We start from the raw sequence: 8,392 nt of genomic DNA, 5'->3' as shown, positions 1-8,392 counted from the left end.
AAAATTATTTTAGTTTAGAGAATGGAACAGCCAAGATTGACCAATAGGTACCATGATGTCCCAAAATGTTATGCTAAAAGTTGGACGATAATTTAGAAGAATTTTCCGATTATACTTGAATAAAGATATACTCTTCACTAGTTACAGAAGATTAAAATAGTTATCATTATCATCAGGTGATTGGAACCAATATGTTACGTCTATCTTCCAGAGAATATTTGAATGCAGAAATTTTAAAAAGTGTCATTCATCACACATCAAAATTATTTGAGCCATATTTTCTTCAAAAATATCTTCTTTCGCATTTAAAAAAGTGGTTTTGGGGCATGATCCCCCAAAATATTTTTTAATAAATGAAGCAAAATGGTTCATTCTGGTTCATTTTTCTGGATCGATGTGGTGCTGAATTTGATCTTGATCCAGGAGGTCAACCAATCACAATACTTTACAGAAATCTGCTAATTTTACCAAAACGTAGAATATTTATTAATACGTAACGTGCGAATATGCCCAGATGCATTGGTGATGGTAGGTAGCTCTGTGAAACCGTAAAATATTAATTTAATATTTCTGAAGATAGTTATAGCTACTCAATAATATAGAGTCGTTCGATTATATTGTAAAATGCAACCCAAGAACCCGCAAGGACAAAACATGCTGAGAAAAACCGTATAACTGCGCACTAGCATTCAAACAGCGTTGAACGTAGTTCGTATCTTCCTTATCGCGGGTGAGAATGTGCTCTTTGAATCTTTGAACCCATAATGTCCTGAACCAAACTACGCATTCACTAACTGCGTGTGATTATTGGAAGGTAGTTTCCAAGTAATAAAATCAAATAAATAATATACAACCAAACCACAGGTGAACCAAAATAATTCAGAATACTAAATACTAATAGCAGAGAAATAATGTATAAGATACGAAAAGTAATACATACGGAAAAAAATAAAATAAAAGGGTTATTTTTCCCAACTGTACATAATTAAAATCAGCTTATCATCTTCCCTCGAATGCAAGGTGCAAAGGAAGGTGCCAAAGGGCTATCTGTGCTCTGCCCACCACTATCATAGGAAGTAAATGAGTTAAAATATTACAAATTTAAGAAAAGTTTAGCAGGTATGGGCAGTCTAAAGTAATCTTCAATTTTTCCTGTCCAATTTACTTATATTAGAGAGTAAAACAAGTATCTAAATAAATTTAAAACAAAGATAAACAGAGAAAAATCTCATACCTGTTTTTAAGCCTATTAAACTGAGAGAATTAACTGAAAAAAAAAGGAACTTTGGAGTGGGAAGATAGAGTCACGTGATAACATGTCCAAATGGTCCTTGAATGTGACCAATGCCAGTTAAGGTGACAGAAGGTCAACAAGTTCAAGAACGAGAATAACGGGTGAAAACTGTTTGTTTGTTTGGAATTAAACACAAAGCTACACAATGGGCTATCTGTACTCTGCCCACCATGGGTATCGAAACCCGACTTCTAGCGTTGTAAGTCCGCAGACATACCGCTGTGCCACTGGGGGGGCACTGGTGAAAAAATCATATCTTTTCGAAATGAATTGGAACCAATTTATTTAATGTAATGTTATGTTTGTAGGAAAATAATCTGTATATTTTGATTATAATGGGAAAAACTATAAGCGTTAAATTTGAATTTTTCAGTTAATAGTTTGACATTGAATGAATAAATATTGAGATTTATTATAAACAAGTATTAATCTTTTCGGTTGTGAAATAATTACGTCTTGATTAGGTATTACAATATTAACAGAAGGAAGGGCGTATACGTCGAATTTTACGCATTTTCTTTAAACCATAAATGAGTTCAAATTGTCATTAGTAAATGAGATATATAGGTTCAAAAAAAATGTCAAGTTGTCGTTTCATTAGTCATTTCAAGTTCCACACGATAGATGAAAAAAAAAACCGTCAGTTCAAATTCTGGATTGGTGAAGGAAATTAAATTATCGAAAAGTAAAATGATAATGATCCGGATTTGGTGACTGTCAAGTGACCACTTCTGTGTTTGTTATATCCCAGCCGGCCTGAAGAGCTCTGGTTTGAGAGAAACGCGTTATCAGCAATAGATATAGAGTGTTCAAAATATTATTATTATTATACGCTCTTGTAATTCTTGAAAATCCCTAAAGGACTAGATTAAGAATGTAGTGTTTCAAAATGCAATAGGCTTAATACTAATGTCTTATGACAAGTAAACTTGTAATTATTATTCGACGGCTTGTAAAAGACGTACACACCATGACAACTGTTATTGTATTAAATGGCTCATATAAATAGTGTTCCGACCATTCCTGCATTTCTTGTATTCCAGCCGGTTTGAAGAGCTCTGGATTGAGCGAAACGACAATGGATATGACAAATATAGTGTAGTTGGAATGCTATTATCACACATTTAAAAATATATTAGGGCTAATACTAATGTCTTAAACTAAACGAGGTTTTCGTTTATTTTACACTTAATCTTTAAACATTTCTGGTGCTACCAGATCTTGATCAGAAGTACGCACTTATCTCTACGAAAGTATAATACTCAGTGGAAGTACGTTACATTTAAGTATTACGTTGTTAAAGTCGGCCTCGCACAGTAAGTAGGCAAGTTTCTAAAGGAGTTCAAAGGAAAAAGAGAATATTATCATCTGTGGGCTGGAGATATGCTAGCAATTCCTTCAGTTCTTGCCAGAAATGCAATGACTCCCACCATTGTTTGGTTGCCTAAAGCAGAGTCCTGAAGAATGAAGTCAAGTTCCCTCCCTCTTTGACTAAAACTGCCCCTGACACAGAAGAGCCAAATAATTCAACCTCCAGCGTTGTACATAATATAAATAAATAAGTCAAGTCACATCTGACATCACAAATAAATTCAGAATCATATTCTTGTAGTCTACACGAAACTTATACCACTAAAACTAAAGGTAGTTAACACAAAGTAATTTATGACTACCTTGTTCAAAGATTATATTGAGATAAAACATTCAGTGACGTCTATCAACGTTTCGAACTTGACTGAGTCACATCATCTTCAAAGATATCAATTACTAAAACTGAAAGATATTCTTTCACCAACACCAGTGAAAATAAAAAGGTCCATACCATTCTTCCATATTAGCTCGATGACATTAACCCAACAATTTGTTCACGTACCCTCTTTGAAATCATCCTAATGCCAAGTTGTTCGTCTATAGAAATATTATGAAGATGATATAGAAGTACTTCTGATTGGAGTAATCGTGGTATTCTATTTCATGTTCAATATGTTGCCACAAAAATTGAACGAATCCCTTTGCATTAACTACATCTTCGTTTGTGGACTCTAGTAGTCTGGTTTGGATTAACCATGATGGGGTACCTGCTTCACTCTCCATACATAACATCAACGTTCTGAATTAGTTTCATAGATCATTAGAGCCTCCGAGATATCTAAAATTTAAGCTTAGTTAACGCTAATCACATTCCTTGACGCTTCTTAGATTCCCAAAACTAATAACAGCTTTGATTGGTTTTGTGTAGATGCTATAGCAACTCTGTGTATTTTAATAATAAATCACACACTTAAGCATACTATAGTTTTGGAAAAAACTGTATATATTCTTTACTTCCATCGAGAAAATACAGAACGGGCCATGTTTTACATCTCAATGTGGTGCGGTTTTCCACCAAGTGTATCACGTCTCATTATTTCAAGCCACAATGTTTTATTAGCCTGAAATGTTGTACTTTAGAACACATCACATTTGTGTACATAATTAAATACACACAAACTGGTTTAATATGCAATGGAAAACACTTGGTGCTGTCCAACTCGGGAATCCATCACCACATACTTGCAGTATATGAGGTCACCATTCAACAGCTAGTCTGATTTCCAAGGCAATCAACGTCACTGTCAGTCACATTTTCTACGTGCACCCAAAGCTTCCAAAGACCACCTTACAAAGTTAGAATTAGTCCAAACTGAACAAAAGTAGAAGTAATCATGGATGGAAATGAGAAGAAATGGTCTGTTCTGCTATAAACATCCATCTAGATCGCATTTCGTGTCGTCAGCTGCAAAATGCACGCATGTACACCCAGTCACATTTAGTAGGTGCAGAAAGAATAATAAAAAAGCTACTTTCGCCATCATAACATAACAATAAATCTAAATCGCAATGTTTATTCCGATAGTATTGCCATCTAGAAGTTGCGAGGAGATTGCTACATTAGATAGACAACTGACACAAAAACCTATTAAAATTATATATTACTAATTTCTTGTTCTGTGTTAGGGCAAAGGTAATTTTCTTCACTTCAAGAAAACTGGTATATACCACCCAGAGTAACAGGCGCAATCTTGCATAAGGCGTAACATAAAGTCCCAATAACTTACGATCAATATCGAAACTTCATTCAGGAAGATTCTTACAGGCAAAAATCCACCAAAATTCACCTTTAATGATTGCAAAGTCCTTTCAGTATGTTGGTTTGTAAGAATTTCCAGCCATCACCCACTGTCAGTTTTTGTAGGATTTTGTCCAATAATCTCAATCGTCCTAGCTATGTATTTAACGAGTTTTGTGCACTATGCTCAAAAGAAATGTCTTTACAAATCCCTAGGTAGATCGATTGATTATAGCAAAACATTAGACCAACATCTTGCTATAAAACCTCGCTCAGTAGCTTGGAAAGGGAGTGTGGCAATACCCTTTCATTCATTTATTTTTCAACTAGTCCACTGTCCTAACTGTAAATCAAGTGGCTGACACACTGCACATACATACACTCGTAAAACATTACTTGTTAGCTCAGAAAGCAAGGGACACTACTCCCTCTCAGTCATTAATCTAAGGGACACTACTCCCTCTCAGTCATTAATCTTTCAACCAACTGACTCTCTTAAGTACAAAATAGTTAATGACAATATCATAGTGTAATGTACGTATCGTGCCATGAACATTACTTTATGGTTCATAAACAAGGAATGTCACTTCCTTACAGTCGTTGATGTTTCGATCAACTGACTATTATAGCTGCTTCTCTTCCTACTTTTTCTCCATCCCCTCAAGCACTAGGGTTTACTTGTTTCACAACACTATCATAGTTAATTGGTGGTGTAGCCTGGTCTTTGCCATCAACTTCTACCCAGTTGTGCAGCTAAGAGATTGTGTGCATTAGAAGAGGTCCTCGTCTTCTTCTGAAGGTCTACAGAGGCGTTCATCATAACAAATACTGTATCCTCGGGCTAAGGTCATAGTGGGATGACCTTGCATACCTGGAATAGTTTGAAATTACATCCCATATTGCCCTTGGTTGCCAGATGAGGTCTTGAATCTGAAGGTTTAGAGACACACACATTTATAGAAATAGAAAGTCTTTGGGCTAAGGTCACATTGGGATGACTGGACTTGCAGTAACATATGCCATTGTGGGCATTAAAGATGATGTAGTACGTGACACCACAAATATTTTTATTATCATATTCCACCATATCTTCAACCATTGGACGTGGTTTTGGAGCATCTTCAGTATGCTTCTCCAGTTTGTAAAACTCCTGACTAACTCCTAACCCAACGGATTATAGCAAGATACCGCCTGCTTTGCCTGGTGATGTTGGGGTAAAGTGCACCGAACTTCTTCCAGTGTATGCATCTCAACAATCTCTTCAGTCAAGGCTTGAACGAGTGCATTGCAATGTCCAGGGCCCCATAGTGCAGGGTGAGATTTGGGGGGGGGGCAACGGAAAAGGAAACATGTAACCTCAGATCCACAGTATGACATGCTAACCACTTAGCCATTCCCACCTCAACAGAAAAAGAAACGCATTCAAGATATACTTTGCAATAACAAATCCTTTGATCACTGCACCAAAATGTAACTTTTAAATTTATCTGCTGGATATCAGTAGATCTGACCACATTTTGATGCAGTGGTAAATACCACATTTTGGTATTCTCAGATTCACTGATTTTCCATGGAATGAACCACAGGATAATTGGAGAATTTCCAGAAGATGTGTTGCAGAGCATAAGTCTGACTTTCTTGGACTTTGGCTGACATATAAAAATAAGAGACTGGACACAAGTTTGTGCACAGTAAAACAATCTTTATTCAAATCGCACAACAATCAAAGTAAAAGAGAGTGGTGTACCTGTATGGGAGAGAGGTGTGATGGTAAGTGAAAACTCTTAACAGTAAGGTTAAAAGAAGTTCTCTCAGACTGAGAAAACATGACACATATATATATATATATAAACAATAATGTCATTCTTCTCAGGCCACAGGCACTACCCACTTGACTGACGAGCACTCTCACTGCAAAACAAGGGCTATTACAAAGTTGGGACATCACTAAACTTGCCAGTGGAAAAGATCATTGTTATTTTCTATGATGCGCTATATCACAGCAATCTTTCCTACTAGAGAGTAAAAGTGACCCCCTTGTGGATTGACCCGGTTCCGTGAATAACTAGGGCGAGAGGAACTTAATGGTTCCCTTGGTCGACATCTGTAAGAACCAAATCGTTGATATACACAGGAATTTTGATCATTTTACACATCAACCAAGCGATTAGGAAACGCATGATAAAAATATCTGCAAAGAAACAAGAAAAGTGGTGTTAGCTTCCTCAATACTGTTACAATGGCAACTGGCTTTTGGGATAACTCTGTATATATTGTTTTGTTCGCTGGCTATACTTTTAAAACTGGCAACTACATTATTTTGTTTTTATTAACAGTTCACTACAATTATTTGTTGACCTATTGTCTAAAAATGTAAGTTTTTTTATAAGATTCAGCTAAGGAAAATTTATCAATTATTCTTATAAGGTACTTCAGTAATCACGATATTAAAATCGTATGACTGATATCACGATGACCAATTATATTATGCTGAAAGTCAAGCTAGCAGTACAGCTATAGAATTGGTTCAATTTATAAATTGAGTCAGTGCACTACAAGAGTTTTCTCTTTATCTTTATCAACCAGAAAATATCAAACCTTTCATAGAAGTGCAATGCTCTTCAAAATTTAATTTAAAAGGAACTGCACATAAGCCTGAAAGATCTGTCACACTGCCAAGAGAAACAATTGATCATTAGCCCGAAAATCTTGTCAAACGATATTTTTGAAATTACAAACAAAAGATTTCGTAGTCTTTGTTTTTGAATTCGATGACAAGGAACCCACTTCGCGACTAACAATGCTTGGAGACGGCTTGAATTGGCAATGAAGAAAAACTTTAATATAAGCTTAACATAACAGCAAATGTACAACGTTTCGATAAAACTTTGTCCAAACGTTGTACATTTGCTATTATGTTAAACTTATATTAAAGTTTTTCTTCATTACCCATTCAAGCCATCTTCAAGCGTTAGTAACTTCAGATAAATGTATTATTATTATTATACTCGACGTTTTGTAACCTGTGACGTTCGTGGACTCTTGAAAATGTCGTAAGTCGAAACGTCTGGTAGAATAATAATAATACTTATATTAAAGTTTTTCTTCATTACCCATTCAAACCGTCTCCAAGTATTATTAGCATTAGTAGTCTTTGTTTGTTTGTTTTTATCTATGTAGCTATAAAACACAGCCCATTAATCGTAATCTTATTTTACTTTAGGTATATTGCTATAAGAAATTAAAGGTTGGCATATACTAATAACACATCTGCAGATTGGTTCTTAATCTTTGGACTAAGATTATAGATACGAAAGAGTAACAATGACAGTTTCAGAAAAATCTTAGTTACTGAAAGGCAGAGCAAGAAAAGAGAGAGAGAGAAAAAAAGGTTTTATTGGAGAAGGTGTGTCATTTTTATATATATAATACAGGAATGCATACTATACTTAATAAGTTTAGGAAGTCTTAACACTGACCAAAGGTAAGTAAATGTTACTTTCTGCTATTTTTGTGTACAAAAGAAAAAAAAAGAGGGCGCTTTTGTAATTCTACCACTTTTTCCAAACACTCCAAGTCATTCACCCCTGTTACTGTTAGTGAACTTGTTCAGGTATTATATATATTTGCCATCTATATTTAGAGTTTTGTTTGCTGTTCCTATGTTTATAGCTTGATAAAGTTAGTGTCTGATTGGGTCACGCTTTGCAAATAAATTAGTTCCTTCATCGAAAATAAAACGGCGGTACTTGGCTGAAATTTAGCTCAGCACGATAGTCACATTGATGTACAATATATAAGTATGTATATTTTTTGCATTGCTTCCGGACACGAGGTTGTGGGGGTTACGCAAAACAATTATAAATAAATAATTATTTAAGCTATGAAAGATTTTTTTTTTTTCTGGGTAAATGAACTATCGTCGAGTTTTGGGCTGGGAACGTGAAGACTGAATTTAATGAGGCATTGAGTATATATATATATATATA

This window comes from Limulus polyphemus, unplaced genomic scaffold, assembly GCF_000517525.1.
Source record: "Limulus polyphemus unplaced genomic scaffold, Limulus_polyphemus-2.1.2 Scaffold1702, whole genome shotgun sequence".
In the NCBI taxonomy this organism is placed as follows: Eukaryota; Metazoa; Arthropoda; class Merostomata; order Xiphosura; family Limulidae; genus Limulus; species Limulus polyphemus.
Note: the sequence above shows the minus strand (reverse complement) of the source record.